Source organism: Sapajus apella, unplaced genomic scaffold (assembly GCF_009761245.1).
Source record: "Sapajus apella isolate SASKATOON/1434 unplaced genomic scaffold, GSC_monkey_1.0 scaffold17, whole genome shotgun sequence".
NCBI lineage: Eukaryota > Metazoa > Chordata > Mammalia > Primates > Cebidae > Sapajus > Sapajus apella.
Window position 1 is genome coordinate 13,597,837 of NW_022436957.1, and position 23,639 is coordinate 13,621,475.

The 23,639-nt window shown below is 41.3% G+C and overlaps 1 protein-coding gene across 2 annotated transcripts in view; it reads right to left on the minus strand.

Annotated features, from left to right (window-relative positions):
• Positions 1-4,281, minus strand: part of RAI2 (retinoic acid induced 2) — a 63,717-nt gene extending 59,436 nt beyond the window's left edge. The window contains exon 1 of one of the 2 annotated variants that reach the window (XM_032286013.1): positions 4,042-4,281. The gene's annotated coding sequence lies outside the window, so the exon portion shown is untranslated. Of the gene's footprint in view, positions 1-3,453; positions 3,805-4,041 lie in introns of those variants that run through there. The other variant, XM_032286012.1, reaches the window with a different exon arrangement.
• Between the last annotated feature and the right edge of the window lie 19,358 nt (positions 4,282-23,639).

Sequence of the window (23,639 nt, forward strand, 5' to 3'; positions counted from 1 at the left end):
ATGGGCACCCAGGCAGACAATCAGGTTGGAGGGAGAAGTGGTAATCAGAGGCATTCTCTCACGACAAGAGCTGCCAACTCTAGAGCAAGGATGTCACCCGGATCCCCAAATCAAGCTTAATTCGGAAGCCCACACAGGTTTTTGTGTGTGGGAAGAGTGCAATTAGCCATCTTTCCCCCTCATTCTCTGAGGTCTCCCTCATATTCTGATCAGGGAGGCAGCATTCAGAAGCACCTCATACATAGCTTCAAAGCCCAGCTCTCTCAGTGGCTCCAGAATTTCTAGGAGGTTAAAGGCTACCACCTGGTTGGAAGGGGGCTAAGTGGCTTGCTTTAACAATACATTTGCATAGCAAGTCCCCTCCTCGTTTTCCTATAGAGTGTTTATTTGAGACATTACTAGTAAAAATACCTCACCCACCCTTTTGTCCCATCATGGACTTTGAGTTAGTTGCTTAACCTTTCTGAGCCTCAGTTTTGTAATCTACAAGATGGGAATAATCTTGCCCATCTCACATGGGTTTTGTAAAGATTAAATTGGGGCTTCTCGGCATGGAGCTGCCAAAGGCTAAAACTGGAGTATGACACCAGGAGTTTCAGGCCCCCAACCAAACATACAAATCTTTGGATCTCTTCCTGCTGGGTCTCCCTTAACAATGATTTACAGTCCCCTCCCCATCACTGTTCACTTCATCAGTGCCATCATTTAGTCACTCAACTCTCATTTATTAAGCAAAATTTGGGTGGTGGGGACTCCAAGATGTAAAGGCACACTCTGTCCATCTGACATAGGTATTATCAGATCTATCTACTTGGCACATAAGTATGCACTATGAGCAACTGGGCTGCCCACTGGTGGGCTTTCACCTTCCCCCCCAACCCCCACCAATTGGGTACCAGACTTTGTCAAGGTGGAGGGGCTGAAAGATCCAGCAGGAAGAGATCCAGAGATTTGTATGTTTGGTTGGGGGCCTGAAGTACCTGGTGTCATACTCTAGTTTTAGCCCTGTGGTTCCATGCTGATAAGCCCCACTTTAATCTTTACAATGTCCATGTGAGATGGGAAAGATTATTCTCATCTTGTAGGTAAGGAAAGTGAGGCTCAGACAGGTTAAGAGAAATTAATAAGATATCTGGAGCAGAAGAGGAATATGTTGCCCCTTTAAATCATAACCACCAAAGTCTGAAATCTGACACACGACTGGAAATTTATCTGAGCCTCAGATTCCTTATCTGTAAAATAATTCTTCCATCATACAGTGGCTGAGAAGGTTTACCACATTTGAAGTGCCTGGCAGACAGAGGCCAACAATAAATGTTAGTTCCCTTCCCAATTTATTTCCTTCCACTACCATCCTCTCCAAAATTCTAAGGTTAGGGGAGAAACCAGAGAACAGACGTTTCCTATTTTCTTATCAAAGATTTGGAGCACATTCTACAGGGCTCTCCGCACATCCCGACTATCTCCATTCTGGGCCAATGGATTTGGGAGGCCAGTCCTATCCTCAGCTTCTGGGTCATTATAGCTAGAGCACTCCCAGCGACAGCTCTCATACACCTTCCAGTCTTTGATTTTTCTTTCTTGCAGTTCAGATGGTCCTGTCTCAGGGACTCTGTATTCTGGACACAAGATTTTGAAATGTATCTTACAGTTCTTGCCTAACTGCCTATCAAACCGAGTTTTCACCCCAGCAAGCAGCATCACTTGGAAAACTGTCTTTTCATTTGCTCAGATGTTCCTCAGATGAACTGGTTTTCCTGGGCAGAACGTCACCGCTGGAGGTCTTGGCTTTCTTTCATCATAAAGGAACCCCCTCGGATGGCTGAATGGTCCCCTGGGCTGGTGCCAAAGTAGCCACTACCCCTAAGTTCCAGTCTGACTTGGTTCACAGTGTCTGGGCTGCCCTGGGGATGCCTCTAGTGGGCATCTGTCAGGACGAGAAGCAAGTGCCCATTTGAAGGAGACTGTGTGTATGTGGGGGTGTGGGGGCAGGTGGCTTCTCTAGGCTTGTAAGGGGCAGGGAAACTGGGATGCCACCAAACTTATGATTCTCTGCCTTCCAGCCCACCCCTGGCTTCTCATGTTTCCGTTTGAGAAGAAAACTAGCATCCATACTGTCCCCTTCTATATTGTCCCCCTCCCACCTTGCCATCCTTCTACTGTAACAAAGGCATGTCCACACCACATTTTCAAAGTTATCACAAGTCTCTCGGTCCACCAACAACCAATTCTGAGGACTCCAAAGGAGCAAGAGAGACATCTAGAAAACGGTGGGAAAGATTTCCTGGGAAAAGCACAGAAAACCTTGCCTGACTCATGCAAGGCTAAGGATTGTTCTCTCCCTGCTGGCTGCTTTTCTCTCTGTTCTAAAGAGAAGCTTCCAAGAATCAGCTAAATAAAGGGATCACACCAGAGGATGCGAGATAATGCTAAACCAACAAAAACAAAGACCCAAATGAAACAGAGAGAGCCATGAGAATACGCGGTTATCAAAACTTTGTTTGGCCATATCTATTTATCATCGCTGCACACCCGGGCTCTGCGGAATATCATTCCGTTGATGTCACTTATCCTCAGCAAAATATTTACACATCCTTAAAAACGCCAGATGAGGGGGGGCAGCCCGCGCACTGCTGCAAGCCGCCCCTCAAACCCCATCGCCGGGTTCTGGGCAGCCCAGGATGTAGGGGCACGACGGTGGGTGGCACCAGCGGGCACAGGTGAGAGCTACCAACAATTCCTGGAACACGGTCACTCAGACACCGCGCCGTGCCCTGCCCACCTCTCCCCTACCTGACTGCAAGCAGCAACCACATACCCGATATGGTGTCGGCGCCTCCTTGTCCTCCTCTCCTGCCTTTTTCATTGATTAAGTTCTGAAACCATTGTTAAAGCTGGGTTGCTTTTCCTTGGAAAACTGGGCTAAATTCATCAAGCTTCCCTTTGCCACAAAAGGAATATTCATAAAAGTTTGGCAGGCAGAAAGGGAGGCTGAGTGAGTGCCATGGTGCCGATGACAATCCGCTCCTCCAAAGCCACCCTCTTCTTCCGTGCCCCATCCCTCTCTCCTTGCATCCGTCCTGCCCCAAACCTACTCCAGGGACTTCTGATAGGGAAACACAAAGCAGCAGCTGTTTGGCAACATTTCTACCCCTCACCAGCAACTGTGGTGGGATGCCATTTCCCCACCCAGGCGGAGCTTATCCTGAACAATAGTCGGGCTTTAAATGGCAAACAAACAAACACAGAGAGCACAACCCCAACCCCGAAAACGCCACCACGGAGAGAAGCAGTAACTCCCTCCGCAGCAAAAGGCGCCACTGAAACGCACGGAAAAATGCAACGAGAACATTGCTCTGTGCCTAACATGGCAGAAAGCCCGAGCTGGTGCGGCCACCCCTGGGCTGGGCATTGGGGGGCACCGGGGCTCCCGGGGCGTCGGCGCACACTCACCCGGCTCCGGGGGGATGCGGGGCTGGCCGCGTATCACAAAGAGGAGCCCGGCGCGATCTGGCAAAACCCAACTTTCCACCCGGCTCGCCAGGGCCGCCAGATACGTCAACAGAATCCATCTTTCGAAGGGCCTGGAAGGCGCCGGGTTTTCCCGGCCGGGGCAGAACGGCAGATCCAGAGACTGCCCGGTGCGGTGCCGGGGCTCGGAGTCCGCCGTGAGCCGCCCTCTGCGTCCGGTGCCAGTGCGGGCAACGGCCCGAAACCCACTTCAGGGCCCCCGCCCCGCCGGCCGGCGCCGCCTCCCCGGCAGTCCCTGGCCCCGCCGGCCAGTGCGCGGCGCCGGGAACGGGAGCGGAGTCCCGGCGCGCCACACGGGCGGCGGCCTCGGCCAGCGTCCCCGCCCCCGCCCGGCCCTCCCCGCCGGCCCCGGCCTCCGGGCGCCGTCCTGCCCCCGGGAACAGGCCCCTCCCCGGGCGCCGGGCCCCACCAGACGCGCCCAGCCCCGCGCGCCCCCTGCGTCCCGGTGGCAGTTCCGCCCGGGGAAGGTGGGGGTGACCCCGGCCCGCACGGGGGCGCAGCGGCCGCTACCTTGCAATCGCGGCCGCCGCCTCCAGGAAGCCGCGGGGTGGTCGCGGGTGCGGGAACTCTCGGGTCTGGCCTCGCCGCCGGCAGCCTGAAGGGGGTGCGCCGCGGTGGGAGCCGCTGTCGCCGCTGTCACCGAGCTGCTGTCGCCGCCGCCGCTGCCGGTTGTGCGTGAGCGTGTGTGCGCCTGTGTCCGGGCGAGTGTGTGTCTGCGTGCGGCGCCCGGCCTTTACTATATACACCAAGGGGTGGGAGGAGGCGGGGAAGGGGAGGGCTTGGGGGAGGCGGCGGAGGAGGGGGAGCAGGAGGGGGGCGAAAGGGTACCCGAGGAGGCAGCGACAGAGGAGGGACAGGTGATCTCGCCCACGGGGAGGGCGTGGCCGTGGGCGGCTCGGGGTGCCTGGAGGAAGGGGTGTCCCCGGAGACCTTGTGGGAAGTGCCGGGGAGGGCCGGAGGAGCTGGGACCCTACTGCCTCCCGGCGGGCTGGGGACCATTCCAGACCCCAGGATGGAGAAGAGCGAGGAACAGAGCCCAGGAGGGAGGAAGTGGCTGGCTGATGGAGCCAGGGGAGGTGGGAAGAAGAGCCCAGAGATCACCAGAAAATGACAATTGTGATACCGGTGGAAGATGCTTCTTACAAGGTGGGAGATTAGAAAAGATCAAATTAGTCCACCTACATAATGTGATTTCCATCCAAGACATGATTCATGTATCAATCTAACCTTTATTAAGCGCCTAGTGTTTACCAGACACTGGGCTAAGAACTGGAGTTACAGGGACGGTGACTGTATGATTGCTGACCAGCAAATAAGTGGTAGGTGTCAGTTGTACTATTGATCATTTTAAAATTGAAAACAATAAATCCTTAGAATTCTTGAGACAGCCAAGGAAGCAACCAAATTGGGTTAATGAATCTCCAAAGATGTAAAGATTTTTTCTATTAATCAAAACAGGATGAAGATATTTGAGAGAGAATAGCAGAGCAGAAATTTAATCAGAGCAGAGAACAGAATGAATCTGTCTGTTCTTGGCAGTCTGGAGCCCCCTGAAGTTCCAATACTGTGTGTATTAACCATGACTTTCCTCTTATCAAATCTGAGTTTTATAACACAGTTTATAATTGGTATGGGAACCTGAACTTGCGTTCAAAAGGCTCTATTCTAACCATGTTGTGTTGCAGGCATAAGGTGGTAGTAAGTGGGGCTGAATGGTGACTGTCTTGAGCACTTTTGCCTTTGTGGACTCCTTCCTCTGTAGAAAGATATTACAAATTACATGTTACAATTGCATTAGTGTAAAGATGAATATAATAGTATTATATATTAAAACAGTTTCTTCAACCTAAAAAATCCTTTTTCTTCTTATTTTAAAAGAAATTAAAAGATTTCTGTGGGTCCTTAAAAGTACCGTGAGCCCCAGGCACTGTGTCTACTATGCCTAAAGGAGAAATCAGCCCTGGTAAATAGTATCATTCCTTGATACTGAATTTCCTCTTTTGAAAAAGAAGAGTTAAATTAAGAAATACCAAGACCACACAGGGGTGGAAAGACACACAGTGCAAGTTGAAGAATTGACAATAATGAATATCAACAGAAAATGTCAGCTTCTACTTGTTTCAATCAGGCTGTGGGGGTTTAAAATCAGCCCCAAGTAATTAATGATACCTGCGGAAATATTTGTCTATGAATGTGTCTTCAATCATTTCAGTAACCAAAGTTTTCCTCTATAGACCTCATAACTATTATAAGTTCTTGGATCAGGTATGTGAGGTCTCGGCTGCCAAGACCTAGCCTGAATACAACTAAAGACACAGCTGGGCAATTATAATTGGGCAAGTTCATGGATGAAAGATCCATAAAGGCTTTGTGTGTGTTGAGGTGCTATGTGTATATAAGGTAGGGATTGATATCCTGGAAGGCAATTACTAGCCTATTTCTTTTTTTGGCTTCATCGCAACCTTGGGTTAATGTTTGATCCTCACTGCCAGTTGTGATTCATATTTTCTGCCTTTTGAGGTGCTTATGTTTTCAGGAAAGATTATATTGATTCAGATTAATGCATAGGAAACAAGTATCATGGCCCCCATTCCCAAAGAAATGTACAGTGGCACCCTTCTGCCATTTCATCCTGGCTGCCCTTGCAAAGGGAAGAAAAAAAGAAGTTCACAAAGGATAGGTCTGGATTTGTGTATGAGGGGGTGCTTTGGGACAGAAATAGGACATTAATGTGGAATAATTGTGTTCATACATTAAAAGGGGTGCCTAAGAAAATGGAGGGAGAAGGAACATGCCAAAACAGCAGGAAAGAACAACCTCAAAATCTTTCAGGATGGGTTAGGGTGATTTTTGAGATCTGTAATTATAATATCTGATGATTTTAAATAAGTACCCAAGAAATTTCCCATCCCAGATATTATTTTTTAATCCATATCCTGCTTCTCTAATACAACATCTCCTTATAATTGGGTTTTCACATACTTGCCAGATGAGCGATTCATTTGTTTATCAAATAAACATCTGTTAAGTACCTACTAGCTGCCCAGTCACTGAGCTAAAGATGTGAGTTAGAGGTATGGTAAATATATGGTTTCTGACCCCAGTCTGCTCACAGATTAATAAAAACTATTCATAATACAATGTGACATTATGTGGTACATGGTGAGTTATAAAATGAGCTAGGTGAACACCCAAGGAGTGGGCCTATTCCTGCACTGGGAAGGAATAGGGAATGGCATGGGGCAGGGAAGTCAGAAAATGTTGCCAGAGATGGTGACAGTTGCTGAGTGTGGAGAGATAAATAGAAGCTTTCCAAAGTAAACAAAAGGCATTATAAGTGAAGGGAACTGAAGCTGGGATGCAGAACACTGTCTAGAGGCTGCAGATATTTTGTAAGTCCATAGTAGAGGCTGTGAGGAATAGTAAAGGAGGGGGAAAATGAAGCTAAGGGCAACTTGAGGTCCCTGGTCGGTCCTGTCAAGGAGCTTTTTCTTGTTGTCAGTGAGAACCATTGAAAGGCTTTAAGCAAGGGAGTGACAAGGAAAGATTTGGATTGAGGAATGATCATTCTGTTGGTTGGTATGGAGGACAGATCAGAGGGAGGTGAGATTGGCAGCAGGGAGGCCAGGTAAGAGAGGCTGTTGCAATGATCGGGGTTTGAATGAAGGTCATGCCAGCAGAGATGAAGAATAGGAACTTGAGTCAAGTGGTACTTGGGATGCAGAATCGACAAGGCTTAATGACAGAAGAAACAGAAAGAGTAAGAGTGACTGACACCTGGTTTCCCGAGTTGGGTGACAGGATGGGAGGGCGTGGTCACTGAGATAGAGGTCCCTAGGAAGAGAAGTCCATTTCGCGCTGGCGATGACAAGTGTCGTAGGTTCCCCCAGAAGCAGATCCTGAGACAAGGATTCCAGTGCAGAAAGTTGATTTGGGAAGTGAAGGAAACACTGTAGGGGAGTAGGGAAGTAGGAAGGGAGCCAGAGGGGCAGCGGTCAATGGGAGGCACGTTTGCAAGGCCAGTTACCACTGTGAGCAACTGGAGCTTGATCACACAGGCAAACCCTCGGAAGGATACAAAGCACCCACTCCAGAGGTGAGGAAGCTAGTTAAGAGCAGTCCAGGGGATGCTGAATTTCTGGCAATTCCAACTTGCCACCCAGCTTAGGCAGAAAGTTTCCCCCAAATACAGAGAGAAGATCCTGGCAGCTGGATGTCTGTGGAGCACATTGAGGTGGTAGCACTCAAGGGATATGGGTAGTGAACCATCAGTATCTGCTCCAGGGAGTTCTGGTTAGGACATCTCAAATTGGAGGTGCCTGTTGATTAGCCACACAGAGATGTCCAGTAGGCATTTGGAAGAGCAGATCTGGAGTTCAAGATTTAAGTCAGAGACCAAGATCTTGGAGTTGTTAGGCCCTGGGTATTGGTTGAACCAGTATAATTGGTGACCTCTGTAGAATACATACGTGAATTGGTCTGGTCGCTGAACCCATCACCCTGGGGTGCACCAACACAATCTGACCTCATCTGCATAAACATATGGGTTTCTCAAGGGGTTCTTGAAAGCCCTTAAGTTGTAGACGTCAGTTTAGTGCTCACCGGTGTTAATGCAACTGGGGAAATTGTCTATTGCTTTCAAGAGTTTCTTAAGGGGTCTATATTTTACTGAAGTGGAATAATGTATTTAAAATGGAAACTTTGTTTTACAAATGTTTTCGTGGTTAATAACATTTACTAGGTGATTGGGTGATTGGATGAGGCAGGCATTTGAAAACATAATCACAAGGCAGAAGGAGAAGTGCTGAAGAAAATGCAAGGGATAACTGAAGCACAGAGGACAGAAATCAAATCCGGGTTTAGGGAAAGATGATGGAAAGCATTCAGAGAAACAGCCCAGTGAGAATGACATTTTTACCTGAGGAGTGTTCAGAGCTCATGGAGGAAGGGAAAGGTTTGACTATTTGGATGGGAAAGAGACATCTAGTGCACTCTGCATTGGGGTGGGGAGTTTCAGTATTCTTCATTTGAGGACTTCCTATGAACAGTTTTATGCCCTTTGGATAAAATTAGCAAAGACCGGATCAAAGGATATGTGAGTTGGTCCTTCAGTTAGGCAATCAATAAGTATATACTGAACATCTATTACTTTAAAGTACTAAGCTACATGCTAGAAGGCAAGGAATAATAAAGTACTATCCCTGTACTGCATTGAAGCCTCTCATTGTCCAGCTGCAGCTCTGACTAGTCTCACAAGTGGTAGAGCATTGCATTTCATAGAGAGTTTTGAGAAATTATCATGAGTAAGAAGCAGGCTCATTATAAAGGGCTTTGCTTGTGGCTGATGTATTCTGTATTCTCCATTTCTCTTTCCTAGCGGAGCACTAATAATCAGACACCCATCCCTCTCCCTTGAAACTTAGGTATCTTAGAATTTCATCCTAGATTTAGGGTAGGTCTATTTTAACTAAGAAAAATTGCATCCCTCCTGCTATAATTAGGGCCAAATAAATGAGAGGAGAGATTTGCTGGGAATTCCTAGCAAAGTCCTTACTCTCTAAGAGAGCATCCCTCCCTCTCCCGATGGATGTGAGGCTAATGTAATTCCATTTGCAACTGACAGCAAAAACATTATGCATGTGACCACATAGTTGATCACCTAAACCGGGATGCTACTGAGGGTGAAAGGCATTGCTATTAACAACTATGTCAGGGGAAAAGGCATGAATTGGGTCTTTCCAGTAAACCAGGATGGATGATCACTATTATGCAAGGAACAAGGCCTAGAAAGGAGCTGATGCTCAAAGCATCACAGCAAAAGTAGAGAAAGAACTTAGGACCATGGCTAAGTTGTCGAACTACTAGAATAAGCAGCTCTAGAGCCACCCAACCGTGTACTTCTGGTTATGTAAATTATTACACTGCTTTATAGGCTAAGCTTCTTTGAGTCAGGTCTCCATCACTTGCAATTTCATTGAAAGCATCCTAAGCCATACATGCAGCAACAGGGTTGTCTTTGTTTTGTTTTACCCTAAATCCTGGGGGTAAAGGCCATTCTTGAGTCAAGCAATCTGACAAAAACAGGTGTCAGGAAGAAGTAGAGGTTAGGGATTGTCATGGTAAACTGACTTACAAGTCAGTTTTCTGACTTTGGATTTCTATTTCATTCTATCTATTAGGTAAGGTGATAATCTAAACTAGAACATGGGTGAAGGCCCACTGTGCATGGGGTGGTTTCCATTCTAGCCACGCCTTCAAGGCACACTGCTGCCTCTGATGGAGGGTGAGACTCCTGTGCCAGGGGTCAGGATGGGGAACATCTATCCCATGATTTGTCACTGCTCTAAGTGGCTTTGAGTAAACTCTCCTCTCCCTCTGGGACTTAGATGCCTTGCACCAGTGGTAACCATCCTTTCCCTTGCATCTCATCTCTCTGAGTTGATGGTGCCCATCGAGGCAGGCCTCGTGGCTTGCACCTCCCACAGATGCCACTTTAGTTCTCCCAGTGTGGGAGGCCAGCAGTAAGTAGTTGTTAAACTCACTGCTATCTCCCCTCCCATTTGGGCTTGGTCTTGTACTCCAAAGGAGCTGAAACAGCCACATCTCCTACAAGTATCATAACCGTTAAATCCACCTTCCTTTTCCATGTGGAGGGAGGATGTGGGCAGAGTAGGATTGGAGTTAGAATCATGTGACTGTCACTTGAGGCCACCAGGGTTTGCCCAAATCTGCGGAGAGCCCTGTACAACCCAAGTGAGAAGCCAGGCTGCATGAGACAGAGTAGAGTCCATGAAGGTCACCAAGGAAGGACCAGAACACAATTATAGCCCCAATAGAGAGTTGGAGTCAGGGGCATGAAATTATAAGGCAGGGATGTCAGTGAAGTGAAAATACACCTAGATTTGTTTTGGGCAGTGAATTATCTGGCTAGATGGGACACCTGTGCCAACTGTGGCATGAGTGTGGGTGAAATACTGGCACATCACAGACCAGGGGTAGGAGAGCTCAGAGATGACCCTGCACAACCCAGCCTTCGCATGTGGAGCATGAGGCTCAGAGATGTTTGCACAGAAGAACTGGACACACACACATACCCACGCACACACACATATGCACACAAGCACATGTACACACGTACATGTACACACATGCACACACACATGCACGTAAATGCACACATGCACACACATACACCTTTACACATGCCAAGTCCCGTTCCGTTTCCAGGTATGAGGTTCACCTTTTCCTCTCTTAGAAGTTCATTCACCAACGAACCAGATTCATCTCTGAGTAAGAAAGGAAAATCGGCAAAATTGCCCCGGACTAATGAGCCTCAACAATTAGAACATTGCCCAAAACAGATGCTAAAAAATAACCATGTTGACACTCCAAAGCAGGAATGTTATTGTTAAAGAGGACAATGGAGTGGCCAGTAAGTATCCTCAATCGCCCAAATCCACAGGCCCCTGGTACCCAGCACTGTGGCGAGTCTGAGATCCAGCTCTGCAGTGATCGCTTGGAAGAAGAGCTATTGCGGGCTTTCTCAGCCATCAAACCCATAGGCTTTTGGTAGGGATTAGTTCCCCTAGAGGTACAACCTGTCTGACCTGGCTCACATGCATTTCATGAACAAACAAGAGTGTGGTAGTCAGTTTCACAAATGGTCTGTGCCGCACTCTGCAGCGCATGCTTCTACCACCCTCAGTGTGTCCATGGCCCTTAGGTCTGCTCGGATTCATGCACTGCAAGTCTCCCCAATGTAACTGGCTAGGGTTCTGCTACTATAATTTCAAGAGATAAAAGGAGTTGCCAGGTCATTCATTTTTTGAACAGGACATCAATATGTAGTACAAAAGAGACTTTAACAGTTTCATTTTTCTTCACCTGGGAGAATTTCTCAAATTATAAAAAGTTTATGAATGGAACAATTTTATAGAAGAAAGAAAAGAGAGCAAGTGTAAAATCTCTCATGTCTAGGCTGGTTAGCATTTTTAATTGCCATCTTTGCATTTGTGGCCTCTTCGTGCCAAGTCAACACCTACGTGCTCTCATAAGATCGCTTACCGGCAGCCCCTGCTCACCTTGGCCCCTTTCAGGTGAATCCATTGATACTCTTCACCCCTAGGATTACCCTTGCCCAATTTCTGAGTCAGACCACCAGTGTGCTGGGACCCAGATGAGGCCTGCTTCTCTCTTCTAAGCTCCTTGTGTTCTTGAAGGTAGTACACTAGGCATCATTCAGCCATGGAGCCCCAGCATTCACCAGTAATCATCCATGACCTCTTCCCACATTGGCCCTATTTACAGAACTAGGCTTCTGAGTCTGATTCTCTTCATACCTCTCAAAACTTCCATTGGAAATGTGGCTCCACCACACAGCCCAATTCACTGAAGTGTCTCTGTCAATCTCTGATGTTCAAATTTCTGTGCACATGGGAGAGAGTTGGTTTCCCATTCATTGACATCCTGCCTTAAAGGAGCTGTCCCCAAACTTCACAGCCACGTTTCATAGATTGTGAACCACTACCACCTTGGATTTCTATTTCACTCAATCTATTAGATGAGTCCTTGTTTTTTGAAGAAGAATCATTTTAGAGGAAATAGAAGTGACATTTTGAAAGCTACAACATTATTGCTTCAGAAAATATTCACAATTAGTGTAGAAATACTGTAGACTATATATAATGTATTATTTTTAAAATGAATTGTTCATTGTAATATTCATTAAAAATTAAATATAAGTGTAAAAATTTATTCTATCTTCAGCGTAAACATTCAATTATAACCACTTTCAGTGATCTTTATATTTCAAGTTTTTCTCTATGCTATTTACTCAACTGAAATAATATTACATGTGGTTTTAGTCCTGTTTTTATCCCTTAACATCTTCAAAGAATAAGCATTTTATCATAGCATTCTAATCACACTACACAATCACCATAAATATTTTTAATGGTGGTATACAACTTTATTAGGTGGATTTATTACCGTATACTTAGTTTCCACCCATTAGAAGTATAAGCCATTTCCAAAATCTGCTGTTAAAAAGAACACTGCAATTAATATCTTTGTGTATATCAATGTTCCCCATTAATAATTATTTATCAGCATAAATACACAGCTGTAATATTTCTGGGATGGACACAAAGACATGAACATGTTGCCAAACTGATTTCGAAAAGGATATATGAGGTCTGAGACCACCTGCCTTGTGAGTACTCACCAGCCTGGGCCAAAAAAAATCGACTCATTTTGTTTTAAAATGTATTTTTCTGATTACTAGGGAGGTGAGCCATTTTTATTTGTGTGCTTGCTACTTAGATATCCAAGGGAATTGTCTTTATTCCATTTTTCATTAAATCATAGTCTTTGCATCTTATTAGTGTGTACGTGTCATTTACTTAATACAGAATAAATGTTTGTCATAATGGCAACAAATATATACTCCATTTTCTTTTCATTCCATGAATGTGGCTATTATTTTATATGGATAAAATTTTTATTTTTGTAAAGTTAAATCTATCCCTATTTTGTGTTATGAAGTCTTCTATTATTTGAGTAAAAACTAATATATCCTAATTAATTCTATTTTAGTCATTTAGAATTTTTTGGTATTTATTGTAAGGTGGATTCTAATTGTATTATTTTTTCCCCGAGTAGCTGGCCAATTGTCTCAACACTATTTAATATGAAATAGCTTCTTCATTAACTTGTGCTTTCTATTTTAGCAAATAATAAGCTAATATTTAAAAGATTCTAATTTGGGGCTCTCAGTTCTGTTTTGTTGCTCTCTTTTTTTAAGATAAAACTTTTTGAGATAATTATAGATTCACATGCAGCTGTGAGAAATAATACAAAGAAATCCCCTCTATCGTTTCCCCAATTTTCGCCATTGGTAATGTCTTGCAAAACTATAGTATGATGTCACAACCAGAATATTGACATTGATACAATTCACAATCTTATTAAGATTTCTCCAGTTTTATTTGTACTCAGGTGTGTGCGTGTGTGTATTTGGTCGTATGCAATTTTATTACATGAGTAGGTTTGTGTATCCTCACTATAGTTAATATATAGAACATTTTCATAACAACAAGGATCTCTCTTACTGCCTTTTTATAGCCATATCCACCTCTCTTCCTCTCCTCCATCCCATCCCTACCACTGGAAACCACCACTCTGTTCTCCATTACTATTTTTTTTTTTTCATTTAAAAATGTCACATAAATGGAAGTATACAGTATGTAACCTTTTGGGATTGGCTTTTTTCGCTCAGCGTAATTCACTGGCAATTCATCCACATTGCTGTATGTATCAACAGTTCATTCCTTGTAATTGCAGAATAGTATTTCATGGGACATACATACCATGGTTTATTTAACCATTAACCTGTTGGAGCACATCTGGGCTGTTTTCGGTTTTGGTCTGCTGTCAGCTTTGGGCTACTATAGCGAAAGCTACTGTGAACATTCCTGTATGGGTTTTTATGTGAATATAAGTTTTCATTTCTCTAGGATAACACCCAAAAGTTCACTTGCTGGGTCGTATAGTAATTACATGCTTGTTTTTTTAAGAAACAGCTAAACTGCTTTATAGAGTTGCTGTAACATTTTACATTCCCAACAGAAATGTATGAGTGAACCAGCTTCTCTACATACTCACCAGTTTTTGGTATTAGAACCATTTTCATTTTAGCCATTCTAATAGGTGTGCAGTGATAGCTCACTGTGGTTTTAATTTGTATTTCTCTAATAGCTAATGATGTTGAACATATTTTTTTCTGTTTATCTACCACTTGTATATCCTCTTTGGTGAAATGTCTGTTCATGCTTTTTGCCCATTTTATGATTGGATTGTTTGGGTATTTATACTGTTGAATTTTGAGAGATCTTTATATATTCTAAATATTAATTCTTTGTCAGATGTGTGGTTTGCACATATTTTCTTTTAGTCTGTATCTTGCCTTTTTTATCCTTTTAATATGGTCTTTTACAGAGCAAAAGATTTTACTTTAGTTTTATTTATTTATTTATTTTTACCTATAGATGTCCAGTTTCTCTAGCACTATTTTTCGAAAAGGCTACCTTTCCTCTCTTGAGTTGCTTTTGCACCTTTGTCAAAAATCAGTTGGCCATATTTGTGTGAGTCTATTTCTGGATTCTTTATTCCATTCCACTTATCTATGTATCTATGTGTCTGCCCCTCCACCCTCACATACTATCTTGATTACTGTAGTAATCATTAATATCAGGTAGAGTAATTGCTTCTACTTTATTCTTCTTTTTCAAGATAGTTTGAACTATTCTAGTTAATTGGCTTTTCAACATAAATTTTAGAATAAGCTTGTATATGCCTATAAAAATTTTTCTGGGATTTTGATAGGAATAGCTTTCAATCTATAGATCAAATTGAAAAGAAATTACACTTTCAGTATGTTGAATCTCCTAATTCATTAACTTAGAATGTGTCACCATTTATTAAGGTCTTCTTTAACGTCATCAGCACATTGTTATTTTTCAGTTAAATTTAGACCTAAGTGTTTCATTTTCTTTGAAGTGATTGTAAATGATATTGTGTTTTAAATTTCTGCTTCCATATGCTTTCTGTTAGTATATAGAAATAAAATAGATTTCTTTGTGCTCATCTTTCCTTCTGTGACCTTCCTAAACTCAATTATTACAATTATTAATTCTAGAATATCTTTTTATGTTTTACAAATTCCTTGGAATTTTCTACATAGGCAATCATGTAATCTGCAAATAGGGACTATTTCATTTCTTTCTTTCCAATCTGTATGGCTTTATTTCTTTTTCTTGCTTTACTGCAGTGGCTAGAACTTCCAGTACTATGTTGAGTATGAGTGGTGAGAATAGACATCTTTACCTTGTTTCTGATCTTAGGGAGAAAATATTCAGTCTTTCACCATTAAGTATAATGTTTTCTATAGGCTTACTGTAGATACTCTTTGTCAAGTGGAGATAATTCTCTCTTCCTAACTTGCTGAGAATTTTTAGGATGAATGAGTGTTAATTTTGAGAAATGTGTTTTTGCATCAATTAATATTGATTACCTGAATTTTTTGTTTAGCCTGCTGATATGATAGGTTAACACTGATTTATTTTTGAATGTTGAATCATTCTTTTATATCTGAAATAAACTTCACTTGGTCCATGTGTATTCTCTTAATACATTGTTGGATTTGATTTGCTATTTTATTAAGAATGTTGGTGTCTGAGTTTATAAACAATATTGATATCTATTTGTACTTTTTTGTACTATTTGTCTAGTTTTGATATCAGGATATTTGTCTCATAATGTAAGCTGGAAATTTTTTCTGTTATTCAATTTCCTGGAAAATATTATATATAATTGGTGTTAATTCTTCTTTAAATGTTTGATAGAGTTTTCCAATGAAACTGGGCCTGGATGTTTCTTTTTAGGGGAGTTTTTAAATTACAAATTCAATTTCCTTCATGGTTATAGGACTATTTAGATTATTTATTCTTGGCTGACACTTGACAGTTTGTGGTTTTGGAGGGATTGGTCAATTTATTCTAAGTTGTTAAGTTTATTAGTAGAAATTATTTGTAGTATCCTCTTATTTCCGTCTAATGACTATGAGATCTGTACTGGTAGTCTCTGCTTCCTAATATTCTCAATATTCCTAATATTGGTGACTTGTTTTCCTTTATTTTTATTTAATTTACTGTATTAAAACTTTATCAATCTTATTTCATTTTTTGATAAACCAGCATTTAATTTCATTTTTACTCATTTTTCTGTTTTTAATTTTATTGATTTTTGTTTTTTATGATTTCTGTCTTTCTGCTTGCTTTGGGCTTATCTTACTCTTCTTTTCCTAGTTTATCGAGGTAGCAACTTAGATTACCGACCCAATACCTTGCCTCTTTTCTAATATAAGCTTTTAGATTTCCCTCTCAGTGCTGCTTTAGCTGCATCCCAGATATTTAATTAATTTCCATAATTTTATTTTCTTGGAGACAACCTCTTTGGCACATGGATTATTTAGAAGTGTGCTGCTTAATTTCCAGGCATTGAGAGATTTTTCTTTTTCATTCTTTCTGTTATTGATTTCTACTTTGATTCTATTAAGATCAGAGAAGATGCTGTGTGTGTGTATATATATATATATTTTTTTTTTTTTTAACTGCACTTTAGGTTCTGGGGTACATATGAAGAACATGCAGCATTGTTGCATAGGTACATACGTGGCAATGTGGTTTGCTGCCTCCATCCCCATCACCTATATCTGACATTTCTCCTTATGTTATACTTTTAACTCTTTCAAATTGATTGAGATTTGTTTAATGGCTCAAAATATTGACTGTTTCAGAGACTGTTATATGGATAATTGAAAAAGATGTATATTCTTCTGTTACTGAGTGGGATGTTTTATATATGTCAATAGGATCATCTTGATGGTTGATTGTGCTGTTCAGATCTTTTATGTCCTGATTTTCTTTTTAGTAATTTTATCAGTTGCTGAGACAGAAGCATTGAAGTCCCTAACTATAATTGTAAATGTGTCTATTTCTCCTTTCAGCTGTATTAGCTTACACTTTCACTCATTTTAAGGCTCTGTTATTGGTTGCATGTATATTTATAATTGCTATAGCTTCTTGGTATGTTTACATAATGTCTGTATCTGTAGCAATTTTCTTTGCTCTGAATTTTATCTTATATTAATATAGCTTCTCCTAATTGTATTTTTTTTTTTTTTGAGATGGAGGCTCACTCTGTCACCCAGGCTGAGGTACAGTGGTGTGATCTTGGCTCACTGCAACCTCTGCCTCCCGGGTTCAAGCGATTCTCCTGCCTCAACCTCCCAAGTAGCTGGGATTACAAGTAGCTGGGATTACAGGCACTTGCCACCACGCCTAGCTATTTTTCTTTCTTTCTCTCTCTCTCTCTCTCTTTTTTTTTTTGGTTGCAGTGAGCCATTTTTTTTTTTGTATTTTTAGTACAGACGAAGTTTTACCATTGTTGGCCAGGCTAGTCTCAAACTCCTGACTTCAGGTAATCCACCTGCTTCGGCCTTCAAAAGTGCTGGGATTACACACATAAGCCACTGCACTTGGCCCTAATTGTTTTAATTAGTGTTTGCATAGTATATCTGTCTCTATCCTCTTTTAACCTACCTATGCCCTTGAATTTGAGAGTTTTTTGTAAACCACATATATGCACGTGAGTTGTTTTGTAAATCCATTCTGCTAATATCTGTCTTTTTATTGGTATATTCAGATCTTTTACATTTAAGATAACTATTGGTATGTTAGAACCTTACCCTACCATTTTATTATTTGTTTTATGACTGTTTCCTTTGTTTATCATTCTTCTGTTTCTTTCTTCTTGCCTTCCTGTGGGTTACTTGAACATTTTAATAAATCTGTCTTGAATTATTCATAGTGTTTCTGAGTGTATCTCTTTATATAGCTTGCTTAATTGTTTCTCTGGGTATTACAATATAGATAAGTGATGTATCACAGTATACTGTTAGCAGCATTTTGCCACTTCAGTCAGCTGTGGAAACTTTAATTCCATTTAGGTCCCTTTAATCTGATTGCTTTCAAATATAATTGTGTTGAGTATCAAGTGTTATTATGACTTTTGTTTTAATCATTAAATATAATTTATAAAGCTTGTAGGAAAGATAGTCTATTTTATTCATCCATATTTCTCCTCTTTCTGTTGTTCTTTCTTCCTTCTTGATGCTCCAAGATTTTTTCTTTTGTAATTTCCTTTCTGTCTGAAGAATTTCCTTTAGATAATATTAAGGATAGGTCTGATAGAGACAAATTCTCCTGGTTTTCCTTCTTCTGCAACTACCTTGATTTCCCTTTCATTCCCAAAGGATATTCTAGATCGGCAGTTCTTTTCCTTCAGAACTTTAAGAATATTGTATCACTTCCTTCTGGCCTCCATGGTTTCAGATGAGAACCCCATTGTCATCCAAATTGGTGTTCCCTGATAGGTAATGCATCATTTATCTCTGGCTGCTTTCAAGATCTTATCTTTGCTTTAGTTTTCAGAAGAAGTTTAACTATGATGTGTCATGATATGGATTGTGGGGGGAGGTATCTTGTTTGAGGTTTGCTTAGCTTCTTGAATCTATGTGTTTTCTTTTGCCCCATTTGAGATGTTTTCAGTCATTATGTCTAATATTCTTTCAGCCCCATTCTTTTTCTTCTTTTTCTGGAACTCCAATTATATACATGTTTGATCTTTTGTTATTGTTCTACAGGTCTTTGAGAGTCTGTTCATTTTTTTTTCTGGGCTATTTTCTCTCTGTTTTTCAGATCATGTGACTCCCCTTTAGACAATGTTTATTCACCAATTCTATCTGCTGACATATTTGCTCTACTATCCAGTCCATCCAGCAAGTTAATAAATTTGGAGTATTGTACGTTTCAGTTGTAAGATTTTAATTTCATTATTTTTTATAACTTGTATTCTTTTCTGATTTTTTTTTCTATTTTTCACTTATTTAAAACTAATTCATTATTATTTATTTGAAGTTATTTATTATGCTTACCTTAAATTCCTTGTCAGATGATTCTAGCATCCTATTCATCTTTTTGTTCACATCCCTGGATTGTCTTTTTTCATTCAAATTGTGGTTTCCCTGGCTCCTGATATGGTGAGTGAATTTTTATTGTATCCTGGACATTTTTTTTCTTTTATCTTAGGGGATTCTAGGTCCTACTTAAGTATTTTATTTTAAGAGGCAAACACCCAGTTTAGGTTTAGCGAACAGATCCTAATCTACATTTTTGGACTGTGGTTTCAATGACAGTTTAATTTTCAGAGCCTTTTCAGTGATTCGTGGTATGCTTGATTTAGCTGGTGCTACTGAGACTCCCACTGGTCCCTGGTGGTGCTGCCTGAAAGGATCAAAAGGGTTTCCCAGTGCAGGGCCACCTGGTGTCTCAAGGTGGAGGAAGGGAACCTCTAGCCCATAAGGATAAAGAATGCTTCCTGGAATAAGAAGCTTATTGTGTGTGGCAGAACCCATCTTGCCAGTGCCAACTTGTCACCCAGTGTCTCTCAGTAGAAGAGGAGTATCTCAGGTCTTGCAGGGGAAGAGAGACTTTGCCTTAGCTGCTTATTTTTAGTGGGGCTCCTAATTTATCCTTTTTACCAGCACTGCAGGCTCACTGGGCATTATCAGTAGGACTGCCATTCATTATGGTGGAGAAATCAGCCTACCTGCACTGCCTTGTGCTGCCAGGTTGGGGGCTTGGAAATGCCAGGCCAGGGTTGCCTTCTTCTGTTGGGTAGGGGGATATAAGAACCTCTGCTGCTGTGTTGTTCCTTCAGTACTGTGAACCCAAACTAGCTCACCTTCTTCTTACCACCCTTCATAGTGTTATTTTGGTTGCCTTTTGAGCTTTTTTCTAAGGTTTATAGTTGTACTTAGCAGGTAGGAGCAGAGAGAAATAGGTCTAAGCCATCTTGCTCAAGCAAAACTTCGTTTTAATTGTTAATTGCTTGTTTTACAACTAGAGAAAAATTCAAGAAAATCATTATTATGATTATTATATGATCAATACTAAAGATAATTTTGGCATAGAAAGAAAGCACACTTTTAGAAATGATCTACTCCAAGCGTCAAATATATTAGCTATGCCACCGAGAGTGGGCAAAGTAAAAGGAGAGATTAGAAAGATTGTGAAGAATGGCCTTGAAACCAAGGGTGGAAAGAGTGTTAAGAAGCTGACAAGGGTTATTATATTTGTTTTATGATGGGATTAGAAACCAGAGTATCTGAAGCATTAGGTTGCTTGCCCAAAATTGCTAGGGCATTTGACTGCATGATGGTTGCAGAATTCAGGATTATGACATTCCAAGACCATGGTAACAGCACACTGTTTCCCAGAGCACTGCTTTCAAACTCCAAACACAACACTTGCTAGAAGATATACTGCAACAGTGAAGTTAACCTTTTGCTTATCTGGCAAATGAACAAAAAGTTTCAATAGAAACAAATGTTTACTAAATTTGACTAGTATCAAATGTCTGTTATTAATTATCTCTTAATCATGATGCTTGGATGGGACTTAATTTTCACGAATTCATTTTGAGATAATAATTACCAAGTGGAGTGCTTACTCTTAGAAGGAGAATATTAAATTATTATTGGCATTTGGATAAATTTGTGAAACCATTATTTATGTCTTTCTTTAAGCTTCTGACTTCTAGAATTTATCTACAACAATTTCGAATAAGTCAGATTTCTCTAAGTTTCATTGGCCCCTGTTCACTTCCACATAAGCTAAACATTTGCTCTCAATAGTATATACAGGATTTCAGATAAAAGCTGACCACTTTCTGATTGAATGTGTTTGCATCTTTCATTTGATTTCTAAAATTTGACCCTGAAAAAATATATATGAAATGGATTTAAAATTTTTAAGGAAAAATCTTTTTTAAAAAACTCAAAATAAGAGACCTCTTCCCACTAAAGAAAGCAACCCTTCAGGAAAACTGTCCCTAAATGAGGCCAAACTGCAGATAGCATCCTGGATGAAAAGATATGCTTTGCTACCCTGTCCAAAAAGTCTATGCATTTTGTCGATTGGGCTGTGTTTATTTGTTATATTGAGACATGAGAAACTACTCACTGGGAATAGATTAAGATAGCTTTGGAAAGTCTAGTAACAGTTTCAAGGCACTGGGATGCCATCTCCCCCACATCCCAAATTCATCCAACATATTAAATGGCTTCCCATCATCCTGAAAATGTGAACCAAGGTTCTGCAGTGTCTATCTTGCAGTTAGCTTATGCTCCCTGCCTAAGGTGTAACCGGTTTCAGTGGTCTTTGCTTCCTCTTGCATGTCTCATAGTATTCATGTTAAAAGTTATGATGCTTTGGTAATTTGAGATCCCATCTCACAGCTGAGCTATTAAATCATGACTGTATGAGGAGGTGAGATGCCAAGGATTTGGGTGGGAATGATCAGGTTTATAAATTATGGGAGCAAGAAGTTGTTAGTATAAATTATTACTCAATGTGGAAGAATCTAAGGGTCAGCTCCACAAAATATCATTCATGGGATACATGAATGATTCACCAAGGGGAGTGATGCACTTACAGGGCAAGCTCTACCATCTATAATTCTACAACTCAGGGGAGCAGGAAGCAAGTCTGCCCTTGCAAACCTGCTTAGAAGAAGCACTATTATTATTAGTTCCCCTCCTTATTTGTTCCTGTATATCATATCATCAGCTAGTGCTTTAGAGTACTTCCTTGCATCAAATACTGCCCTATAAGAAGTGAACAGGTTAAATCATGATTGTAATTTTTTTATCTGCAATGTGACCAGCTCTTTAGTGTCAAAGTGGAGAACTGATTACTTGATATTAAATAATCATCTACTTATTGTATAGTAGAAAAACCCAAATTATTATTTATAACCCAAATGTTTTCTTGGGGATATGAATTAAATCAACTTAACCCAAACTTCTGGCTTTTAACTCTATTTACTTATTCAAGGTTACCAGCTTTCTGGAAAAGTTCTCCCTCTCCCAATTGAATATTCCTGGATATCCCTGGCAGGAATTCATAGGGAGCTCATGAACCAGTATGGCAGCTGCAGGTCCCACACATCCACCATTATCAAAATTTCCTTCTCTTCCTGAAATGGTTTCCCCTTGTCAGTGTTACCTGCCCAGAAGTAGAATGAAAGCCTTTTCCCAGTGCTGCTGCTGTTGGTAAGAATTCCAACTTCCCCACCAAGTACATTCTCTTGCCATGCTCTCTAAATAGCCCGTGATGCAGTAGCAGAGAGCATTCCATTTTGGGCAACAGTTCAGAGAATGCCTCTATTCTCTACTATGTGATATTCTTTGTCACCCCAGCCCCCAAGACAAAAATACTTATATTCGATCTCACCAGAGTATCTCATACTCTTTCCATGTTAGAGCTCAATACCTTTTTCCACTGGGGATCAAAACCATGCCATGAAACCAGGCAAGAACAAAAATCTTGTCTTCTCCTTTCTTGTCCTCACTTCTAACTACTCCAGCCTTCTCTAGCTCCACGCTTCATGCACCTAAATCCTCTTTCTTCCTTCAGACACCGAAGTAAAGGCCTCAAGCACTCATGGACATCAGTTCACGGAAATATTGCCCATCCTACCACAAACCCTCAACCTCCAGTTGTAAATGAGTCTCTGTAGCTCTTTATTGGCCTCAATTGTCCACTTGTCTTTGGTTTCTTAAATATGGCCTTAGATTTTCTAGAGCAGTGGCCTCCAAAATGGAGTGATCATACTCCAAAGGTGAATGAGATAATATATTGGGGTATAGGGAGCAAACATTAGAATGATTAGACAGACATAGATAGATAGATAGATAGATAGATTCAGTTTGACTACCATTTAATATATAGATTGCTATCAGTGACCTTCCTCTGTCTATCTGAGCAGATCATATGTCCCATGTGCTTTTAGAAGTATTCTAGGGACGGAGGGAATGTTTCACACTCAGAAGAGTTGACAGTGGACCCCTCATGTGATCACTTCTTTCAGCGTATTGCAAAGTATTGCAGTTGACATATTCCTGGTTAGGTAGCATTACAAATTGTATTAGCCAGTTGTAACTAAAAACCCTCTCACAATAGGTATGTAACTTTAAAAAAATCCTTGCAAAGAAACTGTAGATCAAGATACTACTATTCATTCACGCTTATAAAATCAGAAGAAAATGGCAGCACTGCCAATTCTCCTACCTTAGTTGTAGCTCAGCACCAACCACATTACATAAAATAATGACATTATAATCAGATTACTTAAAAATAGAGCGTCGACACCATTTAAAATGTTATTAACAATTATCTGAGTTGCCCCCCCCCCAACAAAAAAGACTCCAAGACAAAGATTTACATAGAAATATCCTATTTGGTGGGTGATTACAGGAAGCACAGTGAGGGAGTAGGAAAGTGACACAAAAGCAAGAAAGCCAGTAAAGGATATGCTGATGAGGACCCTCTGAGAGACTGTGTGGGACTGAATTATACCTCTCTATTACTGTGTTCTCATGCTGCTAATACAGACATACCTAAGACTGGGTAATTTATAAAGAAAAA